A 20,524-nucleotide genomic window follows, 5' to 3' on the forward strand; every position below is an offset into this window, starting at 1 on the left:
GAATCCGATCAGAAAATGTTTGAAGCATTCAAATTCAGACACAGGGAGCTGGAGTTGAAGTATTAACATTTTGTTCCTCTCCACAGATATCCTTTAACTGTAGAGTGTTTCTTGTATTTGCAGCGTTTTAGAACATTACCTTGAAATGATTTAGTCTTCTGTGAAATAGACGTGCAGGACGTTCAATTTAAATTCGCTCTCTTACAGCACAGAAACAAGGCTTTCGGCTCATCTAGTCTGTGCCTTCCTCTGCCGGAACCCATCCACATGCACCCAGACCATATCCCTCAAATTCTCCCTCATCCGTGCACCCATGCAGATTTCTCCTATATATTGCATTTTATACTTGCATCCGCATTCGTGCCACCCTCTGAGTGAAATAGTTCCTACTCCTATTCCCCTTAAATATTTCACTTTTTGCCCTAAACCCATGAACACATGGAACATGAGGGGCAAAATCCTACAGGCATTCACACTATTTCTACCATCTCAGTTGTGTATACTTCCAGCAGGGGTTCCTAACCTGGAGACCACAAGCTGTCCCGTTAATGGTAGGGGTCAACGGTATTAAAAAGTTCGGGAACCCCAGCTAGCATCTCCCCTCATTCTCCTGTACTTCAGGAAATCAATTTTCTAACCTGTTCAACCTACCCCTGTATCTCTACCCCTTAAATACCAGCATCATCCGTGTCCAGCAGGGCTCCTGCAGCCTCTACCCTATTCCTGGGGATTTAACCATCCCAATTCACCTCAAGACAGCATGTACCTGTTGCGTAATCTGTACACAATCCACAACCTGACTCGGTTCGTCATTTCTATAGTCTCTTCCTGTCTCCCAAATAAACCCAGGCACACAGAATTTGTCGAAGATCTCTCCCATCTTTTTCTGCTCCATGCATAGATAGGCACACTGAACATCGGGAGTTATTTTGTGACCATTAATAGGGCAGTAAGGAAGGCACAGTTTCTCTCAATAAATTGTCTTGCCACCAACTTGTCTGTTATTCGTGGAAATGTGCTCATTACAGTTGTTGTTTACAGATTTCACTAGAGTGATTCTGGAATGAAAAGTTTTTTTTTGTATGAGGGGAATTTGATGTCTCTGGGCCTGTTCTCAATGGAGGGGTGGTGACTCTGGGAACAGAAACGTCAATGAAATCCTGAGAACTAGATAGAGTGATTGCGACAAGATCTTTTCAACGGTAGGGTAGTCTAGGATAGAGATCACAATCTCAATCTTTTCAGTTATATCTGGGGACCTTCTCTTCCATCCTTCTGTCCATAGCAGGATCTGAATATCACCTGTATCAATGCCGGGGGGGGGTGATCGTAATTATAGGTTATTTGCAGACATAAGAATCTAATGGAATTTTAACCACTTAATTGAACAAAGAAGGACACTTCATGGTTCTCACCACAATGTATTGTGTGGTGTCCTTTGTAAATATCCTATAGTAACATTTGGAACAGACAGGCCATATCCCACAATGGGTTTTGATTTTGGAACAGCTTCTGCTCTGCTAGAAGTTCTGTAGAGATGGAGCGACCAACACATTTACTGGAGGCACCTCGAGACAGGGTTAAAAGAGCCATTGGAATTTTAGCATCCCCATTCCAAAATGGCTGAGAGCTCAGTTTTCATCTTTGTCATAATGAAACTCAGAGCGTGTGAGGTTTCGTTCCTTATTTCCTATTTTCAGTTAGTTCTGCTGAACCACTTCCTCGATCCCTAGGGTAACAGCACACCAGAGCTACCGAGTGTTGAACATTTTTATGGCTCTCTGGTCACTGCCCCTCAGTGGCCTCAGAAGCCGGTGTGGAGACCCGGATGCCTTGAGCATCCACTGTATGGAATATATGATGTTTATGATGCAATAAAGAGATAACTAATGGATGTAGCTATTGTATTCATGCAATCTGTTTAGGATGTCATAAACAGGGGTCAACAGGGATTTCTCCCTCCACAATTCCCTTGTTCATTCATCCCTGCTCACTAATCTTCCTCTAGATACTTATCCCTTCATACGGTCTAAGTGCTACACCTACCCGTACACCTCCTCCCTCACCTCCATTCAGAGGCCAAAACAGTCCTTCCAGGTGAGGCAACACTTCACCTACGAATCTGCTTGGGTCATCTATTGTATCCGGTGCTCCCGATGCGGCCTCATTTACATTGGTGAGACCAGCCATAAATTGGGAGACCGTTTTGTCGAGCATCTTGGTGTCATCTGCCACAAGGGGCACTTTGCCGTGGCCAAACATTTTCATTCTGATTCCCATTCCGACGGCTCGATCAATCGCTTCCTCTTGTGCCAAGATGAGACCACTCTCAGGATGGAGGAGCAACATCTTATATTCCATCTGGGTACCCTCCAACCTTATTGTATGAATATTGAATTATCCTTCCAGTAAACAAATCCCCGCCCCCACTTCTCTATTCCCCACTCTGAACTTTCATTTCAGCTCACCAGCCTATTACTCCCCACTGGGCCCCCTCTTTCCCTTTCTCCTATTGGCAACTCCCAAAATCTTTATTCCCCAGACCTTGACCTGCCCGTCACTTGACTTCACCTGTCACTTTCCAGCTCAGCTCTTTCTCCTCCCCGGCATTTTTATTCAGATCACTCCCCCGCCGCCAGTTTACTCTTTTCCATAGATACTGCCTGTTGTGCTGAATTTGTGGGTAGAGGTGTACCAGGCCTTGAGCCCTTCTCTCTATATGTCATCTAATTGATGTGTGATGGACCCCACAACTGTCCTGTCTTTGGCGAACTTGACAATGTGATTCCCCGGGTGTTCGGCCGTGCGGTCATGTGTGAACAGAGTGTACAGCAATGGGCTCAGCACACATCCTGTGTTGATGATTATTGGGAATGAGGAGCAGTTGTACACTCTGACTTTCTGAAGCTGGTTGGTTCAGTAGTCCAAAGCCCAGTTGCAAAGGGTTGTATTCAGATGGTAGAGTTGGAATTTGTTACAGAGCAGTTCTGTCAGTATGAATATTGGTGAGTGACCAGTGCGGCAGGATTGGAGTTATTGATATGTGCCATTACCGGCCGTTTCACGCTCTGTGTAACGATCGGTGGCAGTTCCACCGGGCGGTAGTCGTTTCATTCTGAAGGTGTAGAGTTCTTTGGTACAGGGATGGTGCTGGCTGATTTGAAGCCTGGATGAGTGAAGTGAGCTGGTGTCCACACTGCCGGAGCACTCGGCCTGGGATGTTTGCTGCCCCGGCAGCCTCACAGGGGTTGAATCTCTGCAGAGTCCATTCATTGCTGTTACAGAGAGTGGCTGCTCACCTCTGAAATGGCGACACCTTTTATTCCCTTATTGGGAGGGGGGGGGAGAGAGAGAGAGGGAGTGAAAGGGAGAGGGAGGGAGAGGGAGAGGGTGAGAGAGAGAGCCTGTGGTGTGTCGAATTACTGGGTGAACGAGTAGTCTTTAGGGTTCTGCAAGTCTGTGTTTTTATTGATGTTTTGCTGCACGCTTGAGTGTTCGGTGGGGTTGCCGATGTTTTTTTGCTGGTGGGGGGGGGTTGTTTTCCTGCTGTTTATGCATGGGAGGGGGAGCTTCGGGGGGGGGGGTGGAGATCTGGGCTTCTAACATTTAACTGTCATTCATTCTTTGGGGCACTCCTCTGTTTTCATGGATGTTTGCGAAGGAAAATAATGTCAGGATGTTTATCGTATACACTTCTTTAATATTATATGTACCTTATGCAATCTATTCAAACGTAGGAGGGGTACTTTTCGTGGCTGGTTTGTGTTGGGTGCCTCGAAGCATTGCTTAGAGCCCGGGGGGTGGCATCACTGGTACAGTCAAAGCTATTTTTCCTATCGTAGCCTGAAATGTCTTTGATGTCCTGTCAGATATACCAAGGATTGTTCCCCAGGGTTGGGGAATCCAAAGCCAAAGGGCACAGATACAGTAGAGTGGAGAGATCAGAGACACCTGCTAGGTAATCTCAATAAATAGAGCGAGTGAGTACCTGGAATGAGCTGTTCAGTGTTTGCATTGTTGGTTATCTACCTCGGGTTCAGTGTCCTCACCGTGTCTGGAAATTCCCACTCACTGTCGTCTGTCTGTGAGCAGCTGGAAGTTAAAGAAACACTCAAGATACTGGAGACCTGAAATCATATCAGAAATTGTTTGCAGCCATTCCGAACACAGGGTGCTGGAATTGTAGCCTTAACTTTGTTCCTCTTCACAGATTTTTTTTAATCTGTAGAGTGTTTCTTTTATTTGATGTGGTTTTGCACATTGCGTTGAAAGGATTTAGTCTCCTGGGAAATAGACTTGTGTAGGACGTTCAATTTAAATTCGCTCTCTTACAGCTCAGAAACAGGGCTTTCAGTCCATCTAGACTGTGCCTTCCTCTGCCTGGACCCATCCACATGCACCCAGACCATATCCCTCAATACCTCCCTCATCCATGTACCCATGCAAACCTCTCCTATATACTGCATCCGCCTTCATGCCACCCCCGAGTGAAATATTTCCTACTCCGATTCCCCTTAAGTATTTCACTTTTTGCCCTAAACCCATGACTACACTGACCGTGAGGGGCAAAACGCTACCTGCATTCACCCTATTTCTACCATCATAACTGTGTTTACCTCTAGCAGGGGTACCGAACCTGTGGTCCACAAACCCTCCTGTTAATGGTAGGGGTCCATGACAAATAAAAGTTTGGGAACCCCTGTCAGCATCTCCCCTCATTCTCCTGTGCTTCAGGGAATCAAATTCTAACCTGTTCAACCTACCCCTGTAACTCTACTCCTTAAATACCAGCATCATCCGTGTCCGGCAGGGTTCCTGCAGCCTCTACCCTATTCCTGGGGATTTATCCATCCTAATTCACCTCAAGACAGCACGCACTTGTTGTGTAATCTGTACAGAATCCACGACTTGACTGGCTTTCGTCGTTTCTACAGTCCCTTCCTGTCTCCCATGTAAACACAGGCACAGATAATTCGTTGAAAATCTCTCCCATCTCTCTCGGCCCCATGCATAGATAGGCACACTGAACGTCAGGAGATATTTTGTGACCATTAACAGGGCAGTAAGGAAAGCACAGTTTCTCTCAATAAATTATCCTGTCACCAACTTGTCTGTTACTCGTGGAAATGTGCTCATTACAGTTGTTGTTTACAGATTTCAAAACAGTGATTCTGGAATGAGAAGTTTCTTTTTTGTATGAGGGGAATTTGGTGTCTCTGGGCCTGTTCTCAATGGAGGGGTGGTGACTCTGGGAACAGAAACGTCAATGAAATCCTAAGGTCTGGATAGAGTGATTGGGACAAGATGTTTACAACAGTAGGGGAGTCTGAGATCACAATCTCAAACTATTCAGTTATATCTGGGGAGCTTCTCTTCCATCCTTCTGTCCAGTGGCAGGATCTGAATATCACCTGTATCAATGCCGGGGGTTGATCGTAGTTATAGGGTATGTGCAGACACAAGAATATAATGGAATGTTTAACCACTTAATTGAACAAAGAAGGACACTTCATGGTTCTCACCACAATGTATTGTGTGATGTCCTTTGTAAATATCCTACAGTTGACATTTGGAACAGCATCCAACAAAGTGTTTTGATTTTGGAACAGCTTCTGCTCTGCTGGAAGTTCTGCAGAGATGGAACTACCAACAGATTTACTGGAGGAACCTCGAGACAGGGTTAAAACAGCCATTGAAATTTTAGCTTCCCCATTACAAAATGGCTGAGAGCTCAGTTTTCATCTTTGTCATAATAAAACTCAGAGCGTGTGAGGTTGTTCCTTATTTCCAATTTTCAGTTAGTTCTGCTCAGCTACTTCCTCCATCACCAGGGTAACAGCCCACCAGAGCTGCAGAGTGTTCAACATTTTTATTGCTCTTTGGTCACCGCCCCTCAGTAGCCTCAGGATCCGGTGTGGAGGCCCGGATGCCTTGAGCATCCACTGTATGGAATATATGATGTTTATGTTGCAAAATGAATGCAGGGATTGCGCTTATGCAAATCTGTTTATGATGTCACAAACAGGGGTCAACAGGGATCACTCCGTCCTCAATCCCCTTGTTCATTCATCCCTCCTCACTAATCTTCCTCCAGATACTTATACCTTCATACGGTATAAGTGCTACAACTACTCGTAAACCTCCTCTCTCACCTCCATTCAGAGGCCGAAACTGTCCTTCCAGGTGAGGCAACACTTCACCTACGAACCTGCTTGTGTCATCTATTGTATCCCGTGCTCCCAATGCGGCCTCATTTAGATTGGTGGGAACAGCCATAAACTGGGAGACCGTATTGTCGAGCATCTCTGTATCATTTGCCACAGTGGCCAAACATTTTAATTCTGATTCCCATTCTGACGTCTCAATCAATGACCTCCTCTTGTGCCAGGATGAGACGGCCCTCAGGGTGGAGGAGCAGCACCTTGTATTCCATCTGGGGACCCTCCAACGTGACTGTATGAATATTGAATTCTCCTTCCAGTAAACAGATCCCCGCACCCTCTTCTCCATTCCCCACTCTGAACTTTCATTTCTGCTGACCAGCCTACTACCCCCGGGTCCTCTTTTCTCCTGTTGACAACTCTCCGATTCTTTATTCCCCAGACCTTGACCTGCTCGTCACTTGACTTCACCTGTCACCTTCCAGCTCAGCTCTTTCTCCTCCCCGGCATTTTTATTCAGATCACTTCTCCCACCCCCTGCCAATAATATCAACTGTTTACTCTTTTCCACAACTGCCTTTTGTGCTGAATTCCCCCCGTATTTTGTGTGTGTTGCTTTGGATTTCCAGCATTTGCAAGCTTTCTCGTGCTTAAGTGTGCTAATTACCATAACAATTATTTGGGTTTTGTTGAGACTGTAACTGGAATATGGTGTAAAATCCCGCTGCCCATACTAACACGGGTTATACAGACCAAAGAACAAACTGCCGGAGGAACTCAGTGGGTCAGGCAGCATCTGTGGAGGGAAACGGACCGTCAGCATTTCGGGCCGACACCCTCCCTCTGGACTGAGAGTGGACAAGAAATAGTCAGAGAAAAGAGGTGAGGTGTGGAAATGGGGCAAGAGCTGGGAGTGAGAAGTAGATCCAGGTGATGGGGAGGTGAGAAGGTGGAAATAGTGACAGAGGTGGAAGGTGATTTGTGAGGGCAACACGGGGCTGCAAGAATAGAATTTAATTCCTTGGAGGATTATAAGAAGCTAGAGAGTGTTTGCTTTAGAGATTCAGCAGGCTGATTCCTGGAAGACGATGAAGTCTCAATGATCGTCCTCACTTAAAAAAAGAGGCCGGCAGATGTGTGGAGACCGAAAGGATCGAGGAAATGAGGATCGGGCAGAAACATGTGTCTGAGATGGGAGAGCAGCCGCCATCTTGTTGATGGTTTGAGGGGCTGAATGGCGTCCTCCTGCTGTTTCTCACTTAATGTCTCAGTGTTCCGGTCCAGTGAGGCTCCGGAGGATTGTGAATATAAATTAGTGTTTATAAACATACAAATGTTTTTAATGAAACCTGCACAAATCGGGTGGGAATTGTGTATCGGACCGGAATGGGGATTGAACCCATAACTCTGAGAACCGAGAGGTGGAGAGGTGGGGACAGGGAAGATACAGAGGGAAAAAATTAAAAATGTATCTGGTGTAAATATGAAATAACGTGTAAAATGCGGCAGGTAGGTCGGGCAGCGTGTGAGGGGCGAGGAGTGGAGTCACCGGTTCAGACGGGAGACCCTCCGTCCGTCACGTGATCCGGTTTCCTGCTCCCATTTCAAACGCAGATCAGCAGCATCTGCAGTTTCCGCTGCCGAGGCCCCGCCCCCGCTCTCACAGACTCCGGATGGGCGGGGGTTTTCTTTCCGTTCTCAGTTAAAGCGGATCGTCGGCTGGGAGCCCGGGGACCGATCGCTGTCTGCGGAACAAATTGATCAATTTCTCATCGGTGAGTATTGAGGCCGGTCACTAGGGGTGAACGCGACCGACAATTTCACATCGGGGAGCAGTGAAGCCGTTCCCGGGGAGTGGGGAAACTGATGGTGGGCAGAGAGTCCTGTTAACCTCCTCGAACTGGTCTCGACCCACTGGATACACCCTGTCGAGGTCGGTCCGGGTAATGGGACTTTCACACCGAACCGCCTGAGGTGAGCCACCGCTCAGCCCTTGGTGTTCTGGTCCCAGGAGCGGGATGATGTGGTGATGCCGAGATTAAACCCATGCATTAAGATGTCCCTGGGGAACTGGGGAACTTTACCTCCATCAGCTGGCCCGGTAGAGGATCCAAACTTAACCTGGATCGACCCCGGGTCGATTATCGTTTTACATATTTCCATCACACTGGATGCGGCCGTTCGGCCCGTTGTGTTCTTGCAGACAGTGAGGGTTAAACAGAGTAATCGCAACCTCGGGTCACTGTTCCACGTGTATGAGTAGTTTCACCTTTCCCCGTTCAGACAGGACAGTGAGATCCAGAACTCTCACGTCCTCTCGGGGGACTGGGAAGTTTAATTCCATCTTCTCTCCATTGCTACGACCGGCCGAAATGCTGACAGTGTTACCCGATATCTGGCCCTATTAATGCGGGATTTAAGTCTTTTTCATTTATCTGGGATTCTCGGGATTGTGTACACTCACTCCGGAATTTCCAAAGCAACAATCCAGGCTGTCTAATATTTCCACATGTTTGAAATGGGGAATCTATATTTTATTTTCCATGTACAGAGGTTGAGTGAAGATCGTGTCTCCGGTATTCTCCACACAGATCAATACATTGCAGTAGTACTTTGAGGTAAAACAAATCATTCTGGTTACAGAGAAAGTGCAGTGCAGGTAGATATGTGGTGCAAGGTCACATCGATTTAGACTGTGAGGTCAGGAGTCCACTCATCACGCTGTTCGCTTATAACAGCAGAATGGACACCGTCCTTGACCCCGGTGGCATGTCTGTTTTATTTTATCTCCCCCTGTGGGAGGGTGAGAAGTGAAAATGTTCAGGGTTGTGGGGATCTTTCATTATGTTGTCTGCTTTACTGAGGCAGTGGGAAGTATAGACAGAGTGAATGGAGAGAGGTTGATTTCCATGATGTGCTTAGCTGTGTCCACAGCCCTCTGCTATTTCATTCAGTTAAAGGAAGAGCAGTAGCCGTATGAAGATGTGAAGTATCGGGATGGGATACTTTCTGCGGAGCATTCATAAAGTGTGTAGAGCAGAAAAGGGCATATACCACAGTTCCTATTGTTTGTTCTGGCTTTGTTATCTACTAGTGCCTGCTATTATTTCAGGATCTGCGTATTGTTGGAGGACCATCAGAGATCACCCTTCATCCAATTCTCCCACCTGGATCCATCTGCTCTTCCCCTGCGTATCTGGTACAAACTCTGTCCAGTCTGTATCCCACCATCTCAATGATATATATCAACAATCTTGTTCAACCTCTGACCAGTCTGAATCCCACCACCTCAATGATATATATCAACCATCTTGTTCATCCTCTGTCCAGCCTGTATCCCACCACCTCAATGATATATACCAACAATCATGTTTATCCTCTGTCTAGCCTGTATCCCATCACCTCAAAATATATATCAACCATATAATACAACCTCAGTCGAGGCTGTATCGCACCACCTCAATGATATGTATCAACAATCCTGTTCATGCCCTGTCCAGTCTGTATCCCACCACCTCAATGATATACATCAACCATCTTGTTCAACCTCTGTCCAGTCTGTATCCCAACCCTCAATGATACATATCAAACATCTTGTACAACCTCTGTCCGGTCTGTATCCCACCACGTCAATGATATATATCAACCATCTTGTTCAAACTCTGTCCAGTCTGTATCCCATCACCACAAAGATATATATCAACCATCTTGTAGACCCTCGGTCGAGTCCCTATCCAACCACCTCAATGATATATATCAGCCATCTTGTTCAACCTCTCTCCGGTCTGTATCCCACCACCTCAATGAAATACATCAAACATCTTGCTCAACCTCTGTCCAGTCTGTATCATACCACCTGAAAGATATATATCAACCGTCTTGTTCAACCTCTGTCCAATCTGTATCCCACCACCTCAATGATATAGATCAACCATCTTGTTCAACCTCTCTGCACTCTGATTCCCACCACCTCAATGATATGTATCAACAATCTTGTTCATCCTCTGTCCAGTCTGTATCCCAGCCCTCAATGATATATATCAACCATCTTGTTCAGGCTCTGTCCAGTCTGTATCACACCACCTCAATGATATAGATCAACCATCTTGTTCAACCTCTGTCCAGCCTGTATCCCACCACCACAATGATATATATCAACCATCTTGTTCAACCTCTGTCCAGCCTGTATCCCACCACCTCAATGATATATATCAACCATCTTGTCCAACCTCTGTCCAGTCTGTATCCCAGCCCTCAATGATATATATCAACCATCTTGTACAAACTCTGTCGAGTCTGTATCCCACCAGCTCTATGACTTGTATCTACCATCTTGTTCAACCTCTGTCCGGTCTGTATCCCACCACCTCAATGATATATATCAACCATCATGTTCAACCGCTGTCCAGCCTGTATACCACCACCTCAATGATATATATCAACCATCTTGTTCAACCTCTGTCCGGTCTGTATCCCACCACCTCAATGATATATATCAACCATATTGTTCAACCTCTGTCGAGTCTGCATCCCACCACCTGAATGATATATATCAACAACCTTGTTCAACCTCTGTCCAGTCTGTATCCCACCCCTCAGTGATATATATCAACCATCTTGTTCATCCTCTGTCCAGCCTTTAGCCCACTACCTCAATGATATATATCAGCCATCTTGTTCAACCTCTTTCCAGTCTGTATCCCACCACCTCAATGATATATATCAACCATCTTGTTCAACCTCTGTCCAGTAGGAATCCCACCATCTCAATGATATATATCAACTATCTTGTCCAACCTCTGTCAGGTCTGTATCCCAGCCCTCAATGTTACATATCAACCATCTTGTACAACCTCTGTCCAGTCTGTATCCCACCAGCTCAATGAAATATATCAACCATCTTGTTCAACCTCTGTCCGGTCTGTATCCCACCACCTCAATGATATATATCAACCATCTTGTTCAACCTCTGTCCAGTCTGCATCCCACCACCTCAATGATATATATCAACCATCTTGTTCAACCTCTGTCCAGCCTGTATCCCACCTCCTCAATGATATATATCAGCCATCTTGTTCATCCTCTGTCCAGCCTGTTTCCCACCACCTCAATGATATAGATCAACCATCTTGTTCAACCTCTGTCCAGTCTGTATCCCACCACCTCAATGATATGTATCAACAATCTTGTTCATCCTCTGTCCAGTCTGTATCCAAACACCTGAATGATATATATCAACCATCTTGTTCATCCTCTGTCCAGTCTGAAACCCACCACCTCAATGATATATATCAACCATCTTGTCCAACCTCTGTCCAGTCTGTATCCCACCAGTTCAATGAAATAGATCAACCATCTTGTTCAACCTCTCTGCACTCTGATTCCCACCACCTCAATGATATGTATCAACAAACTTGTTCATCCTCTGTCCAGTCTGTATCCCACCAACTTAATGATATATATCAACCATCTTGTTCATGCTCTGACCAGTCTGTATCCCACCACCTCAATGATATATATCAACCATCTTGTTCATCCTCTGGCCAGTCTGTATCCCAGCCCTCAATGATAAATATCAACCATCTTGTTCAGGCTCTGTCCAGTCTGTATCACACCACCTCAATGATATAGATCAACCATCTTGTTCAACCTCTGTCCAGCCTGTATCCCACCACCTCAATGATATATATCAACCATCTTGTCCAACCTCTGTCCAGTCTGTATCCCAGCCCTCAATGATATATATCAACCATCTTGTACAAACTCTGTCGAGTCTGTATCCCACCAGCTCTATGACTTGTATCTACCATCTTGTTCAACCTCTGTCCGGTCTGTATCCCACCACCTCAATGATATATATCAACCATCATGTTCAACCGCTGTCCAGCCTGTATACCACCACCTCAATGATATATATCAACCATCTTGTTCAACCTCTGTCCGGTCTGTATCCCACCACCTCAATGATATATATCAACCATATTGTTCAACCTCTGTCGAGTCTGCATCCCACCACCTGAATGATATATATCAACAACCTTGTTCAACCTCTGTCCAGTCTGTATCCCACCCCTCAGTGATATATATCAACCATCTTGTTCATCCTCTGTCCAGCCTTTAGCCCACTACCTCAATGATATATATCAGCCATCTTGTTCATCCTCTTTCCAGTCTGTATCCCACCACCTCAATGATATATATCAACCATCTTGTTCAACCTCTGTCCAGTAGGAATCCCACCATCTCAATGATATATATCAACTATCTTGTCCAACCTCTGTCAGGTCTGTATCCCAGCCCTCAATGTTACATATCAACCATCTTGTACAACCTCTGTCCAGTCTGTATCCCACCAGCTCAATGAAATATATCAACCATCTTGTTCAACCTCTGTCCGGTCTGTATTCCACCACCTCAATGATATATATCAACCATCTTGTTCAACCTCTGTCGAGTCTGCATCCCACCAACTCAATGATATATATCAACCATCTTGTTCAACCTCTGTCCAGCCTGTATTCCACCTCCTCAATGATATATATCAGCCATCTTGTTCATCCTCTGTCCAGCCTGTTTCCCACCACCTCAATGATATAGATCAACCATCTTGTTCAACCTCTGTCCAGTCTGTATCCCACCACCTCAATGATATGTATCAACAATCTTGTTCATCCTCTGTCCAGTCTGTATCCAAACACCTGAATGATATATATCAACCATCTTGTTCATCCTCTGTCCAGTCTGAAACCCACCACCTCAATGATATATATCAACCATCTTGTCCAACCTCTGTCCAGTCTGTATCCCACCAGTTCAATGAAATATATCAACCATCTTGTTCAACCTCTGTCCGGTCTGTATCCCACCACCTCAATGATATATATCAACCGTCTTGTTCATGCTCCGTCCAGTCTGTTTCCCACCACCTCAATGATATTTATCAACTATCTTGTCGAACCTCTGTCCAGTCTGCATCCCACCACCTCAATTATATATATCATCAATCTTGTTCAACCTCTGTCCAGTCTGTATCCAACCACCTGAATGATATATATCAACCATCTTGTTCATCCTCTGTCCAGCCTGTATCCCATCACCTCAGTGATATATATCAACCACCATGTTCATCCTCTGTCCAGCCTGTTTCCCATCACCTCAAAGATATATATCAACCATCTTGTAGACCCTCTGTCGAGTCTCTATCCAACCAGTTCAATGATATATATCAACAATCTTGTTCAACTTCTGTCCAGTCTGAATCCTACCACCTCAGTGATATATATCAACTATCTTGTTCATCCTCTGTCCAGCCTGTATCCCACCACCTCAATGATATATATCAGCCATCTTGTTCAACCTCTGTCCAGTCTGTATCCCACCACCTCACTGATATATATCAACCATCGTGTTCAACATCTGTCCAGCCTGTATCCCACCATCTCAATGATATATCTCAACCATCTTGTTCAACCTCTGTCCAGTCTGTATCCCACCACCTCAATGATATAGATCAACCATCTTGTTCAACCTCTGTCCAGTCTGTATCCCACCACCTCAATGATATGTATCAACAATCTTGTACATCCTCTGTCCAATCTGTATCCCACCACCTCAATGATATATATCAACCATCTTGTTCAAACTTTGTCCGGTCTGTATCCCACCACCTCAATGATATATATTAACCATCCTGTTCATGCTCTGTCCGGTCTGTATCCCATCACCTCAGTGATATATATCAACCATCTTGTAGACTCTCTGTCTAGTCTGTATCCCACCACCTCAATGATATATATCAACCATCTTGTTCAACCTCTGTCCAGTCTGTATCGCACCACCTCAAATTTATATATCAACCATTTTGTTCATCCTCTGTCCAGCCCTTATCCTATTGCTGCAATTATATACTTCAGCAATGTCTGTTTCAAACTTTGTCTTCATTCTGATGTTTTGTTTTGCATCTTTTCCAGGGTTGTTGTTTTTTTTTCATGGCTGGGACTACTTGACGCTTAATTGAACACAACACGTAGCCGGGTAAAAGCAGCCATTTCAATTAGTTACACCGTTACAAAAAGACTGCAGCTTTATCATAATGGAACTCGCAGCATTTGATGTTGAATTTGTTATTTCCTTTTGCAGGTTATTTTCGGTGAACCATTTCCGTTGTTTCCAGGGTAACAGCCCATCAGAGCTGCAGCAAGTGTTGCACAGTTTTATCGCTCTGTGGTCACCGCCTCTCAGCGTAGAGACAGTGGCCTCAGGGGCAAATGTAACAGAGAGATCGTGGCAGGAAAGTATCCTGTGAGCATTGACTATGTGGGATGTGTTACACCAGGGTCGGAATGAACTCAGAACTAACAAATTGGTTGTGGTGGGTGGCATTTACAGTCTAGAGTGGCAATCAGTTACTATCTGTGCATTAAAGTGAAGCGGGAAAAATACAACAGTTGCAGGAAATTTAAAGTAAGGAGGAGAAAATACCGGAAACGCTCAGCAGATCGGCAGCATCTCGGACAGTCTCAGTTCTGGAACTGGGTCTTCCAACATTTGTCCTGTCGGAGATGTAGTCTGATGTACTGAGTTCCCAGCATTTTCTACTTTATAATTTTAAATTTTGTTCCTGCTACACTGCAGGAAACACAGCAGCCAGCTGTGGTGGGCAAGATTCCAAACAGCAGGAAGATTGTGATCAAATATTCTCGGTTTAGCTGCTAGGATCAGGCTAAAGTATGCATCCTCTATACAGACCGGGGAACCAGCCTGAGCACCGGCCCCGGCACAGGCTCATTAGATTTCAATTCCACCTGAGTTTGTCAATCGGAAATGCTAGGAACACCACAGCAAATCGGCGGCACCAAAGCGTCTTTGATTAGGTGATAATATTGGGCTGGTGAATCTGCTGATATGGAATTGGAAGTATACGGACTTCAGTTCAGGTTGGTAGTTCTACAGCTGGGATCAGAATTTTCTCAGTCTGCAGTGAAGCTGAAGTCTCGGGCGGTTGGACATTGGTTATGGGGAAATCTCCTTCTACACTGTCCAATAGGACATCATATCTGTCAAGTATTTTGGAGATTATTTAAGAGTTAACTAGGGAGTTGGGTGAAGTTGGGCAGTGATGTTGTTCATCTGAACTTTGGTAAAGTCTGTAACAAGACCCCGCATGGCAGCTGATCGGGAAGGTTCGGTCTCGTGGTATTCACGGGGAGCTGGCGAGGTGATGTCACACCGGGCTCGAGAACAAGAAGCAGAGAGAGATGATTGAAGATGGTTTTAGTGAATGGAGGCCTGTGACGAGTGGAATGTGTGTGTGTGTCAGTGTCGAGACCTCTGTAATTTATTATTATTCATTATTCATGCCATTGATTTCTATATGAATGTACATGGCACGGTTAGCAAGATTGAATTGAATTAAATTGAATTGATTTCTTACAACCTTTTCATACATGAGGAGTAAAAATCTTTATGTTACGTCTCGGTCTAAATGTGCAACGTGAAATCAAAGTGATTTATGATAATTTATAATAAATTGAACAGTCCATATAATATAGTGTACACTCAAATCAGCGTGAGGTAATTGGTCTGATGTACTGGTGGAAGAATCTGTCCCGGAGCCTGTTGATCCTGGCTTTTATGCTGCGGTACCATTTCTTGGATGGTAGCAGCTAGAATAGATTAACGTTGGGGTGACTCGGGTCCCCAATGATCCTTCGGGCTTTTTGTACACACCTGTCCTTGTAAATTTTCTAAATCATGTACATTTATGGACCTTGGGCTTTTCGCAGCACTCTCTGCAGATTCCTGCGATTGAGGGAGGTACAGTTCCCATACCAGGCAGTGAAGAAGCCAGTCAGGATGCTCTCAATTGTGTCCCCGTAGAAATTTCTTAGGATCTGGGAGCCGATACCGAACTTCCTCAACTGTCTGAGGTGAGAGAGGCGCTGTTGTGCCTTTTTCACCACACGGCCTGTGTGTACAGACCACGTGAGATCCTCGGTGATGTGGTGCCAAGGAACATAAAGCTGTTTACCCTCTCAGCCCCAGATCCATTGATGTCAATAGCCTGTCTCCGTTCCTCCTGTAGTCCACAACCAGCTGCTTTGTTTTTGCGACATTGAGGGAAAGGTCAGAGAGATGAGTTCATTAATGCTTGAGAGGAGGCCAGTCAATGTAGTGTCGTCAATAAATGTAATCATTAGATTAGAGCTGTAGGTGGCCACACAGTCATGGATATACAGGGAGACTAAATTCCGGAGACTGGTTGATAAGGCAACAGGTGACAATGAATTTCAAAGACATCTTGGGCAGTTATGGAGATGGGCTGAGGAATGGCAAATGGTTTGCAACTTGGACAAGTGAGAGATGGTGCAGTTTGGACAGTCAAACTAGGTGGGACTGGCATAATGAATGGGAGGGCACCGAGTGTTGTGCAACAGAGCGACCAGGGAGTACAGGAGTACAGTTCACAGAAAGTGGATGTGCAGGTATAGAGCGTGAAAAAAGAATGCTTTAATCATGCTGGCCTTCATCAGTTAGGGCATTGAGTTCTGGATTATGGACATTATACTGTTAGTGCGGCTACACAGAGTATTATGTAGAGTTGTGTTCACCCTACTGTAGGAAAGACATTATCAAGCTGCAGAGGGTGCAGACGAGATTGCTGAAGATGTTGCCTGGGCGGAGTCATAGGAAGCGGTTGGCCGAGCTGGATCTTTATTCAAGAGGAGAATAAGGGTGACATGGTAGGAGTTGAGGAAATCAAGAGGGAGCATAGATAATGTGGTTGGTCGTGGTATTTTACCCAGGGTTCAAGATTGAAAATTGTTTAGTGTCATTCTAGTACACCCGTGTAAATGAGATCAAATTAATTGTTACTCTGGATCCAAAGCAAGACAGAAAAAAACCCCAAAATGATAGAGACCACAATAATGAACAAAACACGGTACATAAAGTATGATAGTTTAAAAACATTGATTGTATGTCCATACAGTGACTTTAAGCACAGGAGTGTCTGGACATATGAGACTGACATTGATTCTTCTTCTGCATGTGACTTGCGTGTTACACGCTTGGGCGATCATGGCTGTCCACATCCAACGATCCCTCAGCGTCAATGATATCTCGCACACTTAGATCTGTTAGTTCTTTCACAGTGTCCGTATATGTTCTTCTTTGCCTTCTCCTCCCGCGTTTCCCAGGCCTACGGCCATGTAATGTAAGGTATTCCATTTCTCCCTTTCTGATTACATTGCCCAGGAATTTAAGTTTCCTCTCATTTAATGTTCTATTTAAATATCTTTTTGTATGGGCAAGTTGGAGTACTGTCTCATTAGTTACCCTATCTCTATATGATATTTTCAGCTTTCTTCTAAGAAACCACATTTCTGTTGCTTCTAAGTTTCTTTGGAGTTCTGGTGTTACAGTCCGTATTTCAGAAGCATACAGCAAGATTGACCAGATGTAACATTTTAGTAGCCTGAGCCTTGTTGTCATTGAAGTGTGCCTGTTGGGAAAAATGGGTTTCATTTTTTGGAAGTTGGATTTGGCAATGACAATTCTTTTTTGTTTCTACTTTATTTCTAGAATCTTATGATATAAAGCTACCGAGGTAATTAAAGCTTGTCTTTTGTTCAATCTCTTGGTTACCGATGGAAGTCGGGACTATCCTGCTTTTTTGATGTAACCATATATTTGTTTTTTTTTTTACAGTTGATGGTTAGACCAAAATCTGCACTTGTTTGTACCAATTTGTCTAGGAGGATTTGTATGTCTTCTGCAGCTCTTGCTGTTAGGGTGGTATCGTATGCATATCTTATATTGTTGATGTAAACAGCTCCAGTTTTTATTCCATCTAGGTCTTCTATTTCTCTGAGAATCATTTGAGTATAGGTATTTACTAATACGTAAGGCAACGCATCTCTGTCTAACTCCTCTTTGAATTTTAGTCTAACTGCTTATATTATCATCATTTTTTACCACCACTGTTTGATTCCAATATAACTTTTGAAGCAGTTATTGGTCCCTTCCATCAATGTTTAGTTTAGTGAGAATTTGAAATAATTTTTCATGTTGCACTTCGTTGATGCTTTAGTGAAATCAATAAAACATAAAAATACACCATTTTGATTTTCAATTGGCCTTTCTGAAAGCATTTGTAGCATGAAAATTGCATTCCTAGCTCCTCTATCCTCAAGAAACCCATATTGCAGTTTAGACGTTTCTGGCCTTAATTGTTTTTAATTCGACTCAGAACAATTCTCAACAAAATCCTTATTATGTGACTCATCAGACTGATTGTTCAATAATTTTCACAGTCAATAGTTCCAGGAATTTTAGGCAGAGTTATAAATACTGATTTCAACAAATCGTCAGGCAATACACCAGACTCGTATACACCATTAAACAGTTCAAAAAGAATATCTATTCCCAGATCTTCTAGGGCTTGTATCATTTCCACTGAAATTTCTTCAGGTTCAATAGCTTTACCATGTTTCATGCTTTACATTGCTTTAGTTATTTCTTCTTTGGTAACGGGTGGGCCAGAGTTAGGGTGTTTAATATTTGGGGGTTCCCCTCTATTATCTTCAAAAAGTTGTTCTATATATTGATCCAGCTCTCATACACTTTATCTGGATCAGTTAGGATGGATCCGCCTGCTGATCTTATATTCCTGTAAAGGAGATTTTCTTCATTCCAGTAATTTCCTTAATTTTCTTGTGCATTTCTTTGCTGTTGTTAATATGGCCTTCTGCTTCACTGCATTTTTGATTCAGCCATTCTTCCTTTGCAATATTGCACAATTTTCTGGTCTGTCACATTGATTGTATGTCCATAAAGTGATGTACAGGCACAAGAGTGTCTGTACATATGAGTGGGACATTGATTCTATATTCATAGTGACGTTAGGCACAGGAGTGTCTGGAACTGTCAGGAAATGTTAAACCAGTAGTGGGTGGGGTGTGGAGGGTGGGTGAGTGAGTAGAGGTGTTGAGCAGGCTTACTGCCTCGGGGAAAATAACTGTTTTGAGTCTGATTGTCCTGACGTGGATGTTACAGCTCCACAAATCCTTTAAGGTAGCACCAGGGTCGTAAACGGAGTAATGGGTATATTGACCTTTATAACGCAGGCTATTAAGACGTGGGGTTGGGATGTTAATGCTAAAGTTGATTCCAAAATATGCAGAATTGTGTGCAGTTTCGGTCAGCTACTGGGAGGAAAGATATCGACAGGAGTGAAAGAGTGCCGGGAAAATTACACGGACATTGCTGGTATTTCGGAAAATAATTGTAGTGACAGGTTGAACAGGTTAGAACTTGATTACCTGGAATACAGGGGAATGAGGGGGTATCCTAGCAGGATTCAAACTTTTCTAAGCCATTTGCCCCTACAATTAAAGGAAGGGTCCATGGACCCCAGGTTGGGAACCCCTGTTAGAAATAGAGAAATCTATGATGGTATAAACAGGGTGAATGCAGATAGGCTTTTTCCCCTCAGGTTGGGTGAGTTCATGAATTTTGGGCAAAAAGTGACACATTTAAGGGAAATCTGAGGGAGAGCTACATCACTCAGAGGGCGGTGCGAATGTGGAATGAAGTAAGAGATGAAGGTTCGATTGTGGTATTTGAGAGATGTTTGAGTCGGTATATGGATGAGGGAGGTATAGAGGGCTGTGGTCTGCGTGCAGGAGGATGGAACCACACCGAAAATGTGACGGACTGGATGGGTTAACAGTCCTGTGTCTGTGCTGTCAGGGCTCTATGAATCTGTATTGAAACTTCTACACATAATCGAAATTTATTGCAGATGGGTTGTATGTGATTTTATTTTGGACCAGCGGCTGCACAGTTGAGAGCTCCGTAGAATTGGAACTACCATGAGATAGGTAGGTATCTTATGGATAGGGGAATCAAGGGATATGGGGACAAGGCAGGAACCGGGTTTTGATAGTAGATGATCAGCCATGATCTCAAAATGGCGGTGCAGGCTCTAAGGGCCGAATGGTCTACTTCTGCACCTATTGTCTATTGTCTATTGAGATTTACTGAATGCACCTCGACAGGGTAAATACAGCCACTGGAATTTTAGTATCACCGTTACAAAATGGCTGAATGTTCATTTCATCTTTGTTACAGTGAAACCGTGAACCTGTCACACTGAGTTTGTTACTTCTTTGCTCGGTTATCTTTGCGAGCCACTTCCTCCGTCACCAGGGCAACAGCTCACCAGAGCTGCAGAGAGTGTGAACTTGTTTATTGCTCTCAGGTTGCTGACTCTCTGCGGAGAGAGAGTGGCCTCAGATACGAGGATGCTTTGAGCATTTACTGTCTGGGATGGAATGGAGAAGACTGTAGGGATTGTATTT

The 20,524-nt window shown here is 44.3% G+C and overlaps 1 protein-coding gene across 1 annotated transcript in view; it reads left to right on the forward strand.

Annotated features, from left to right (window-relative positions):
* Positions 1–7,878: 7,878 nt before the first annotated feature.
* Positions 7,879–20,524, forward strand: part of LOC140723260 (NACHT, LRR and PYD domains-containing protein 3-like) — a 38,453-nt gene continuing 25,807 nt past the window's right edge. Inside the window, exon 1 of the mRNA XM_073037867.1 lies at positions 7,879–7,936. The gene's annotated coding sequence lies outside the window, so the exon portion shown is untranslated. The remainder of the gene's footprint in view (positions 7,937–20,524) is intronic.

This window comes from Hemitrygon akajei, unplaced genomic scaffold, assembly GCF_048418815.1.
Source record: "Hemitrygon akajei unplaced genomic scaffold, sHemAka1.3 Scf000106, whole genome shotgun sequence".
Classification (NCBI taxonomy): domain Eukaryota; kingdom Metazoa; phylum Chordata; class Chondrichthyes; order Myliobatiformes; family Dasyatidae; genus Hemitrygon; species Hemitrygon akajei.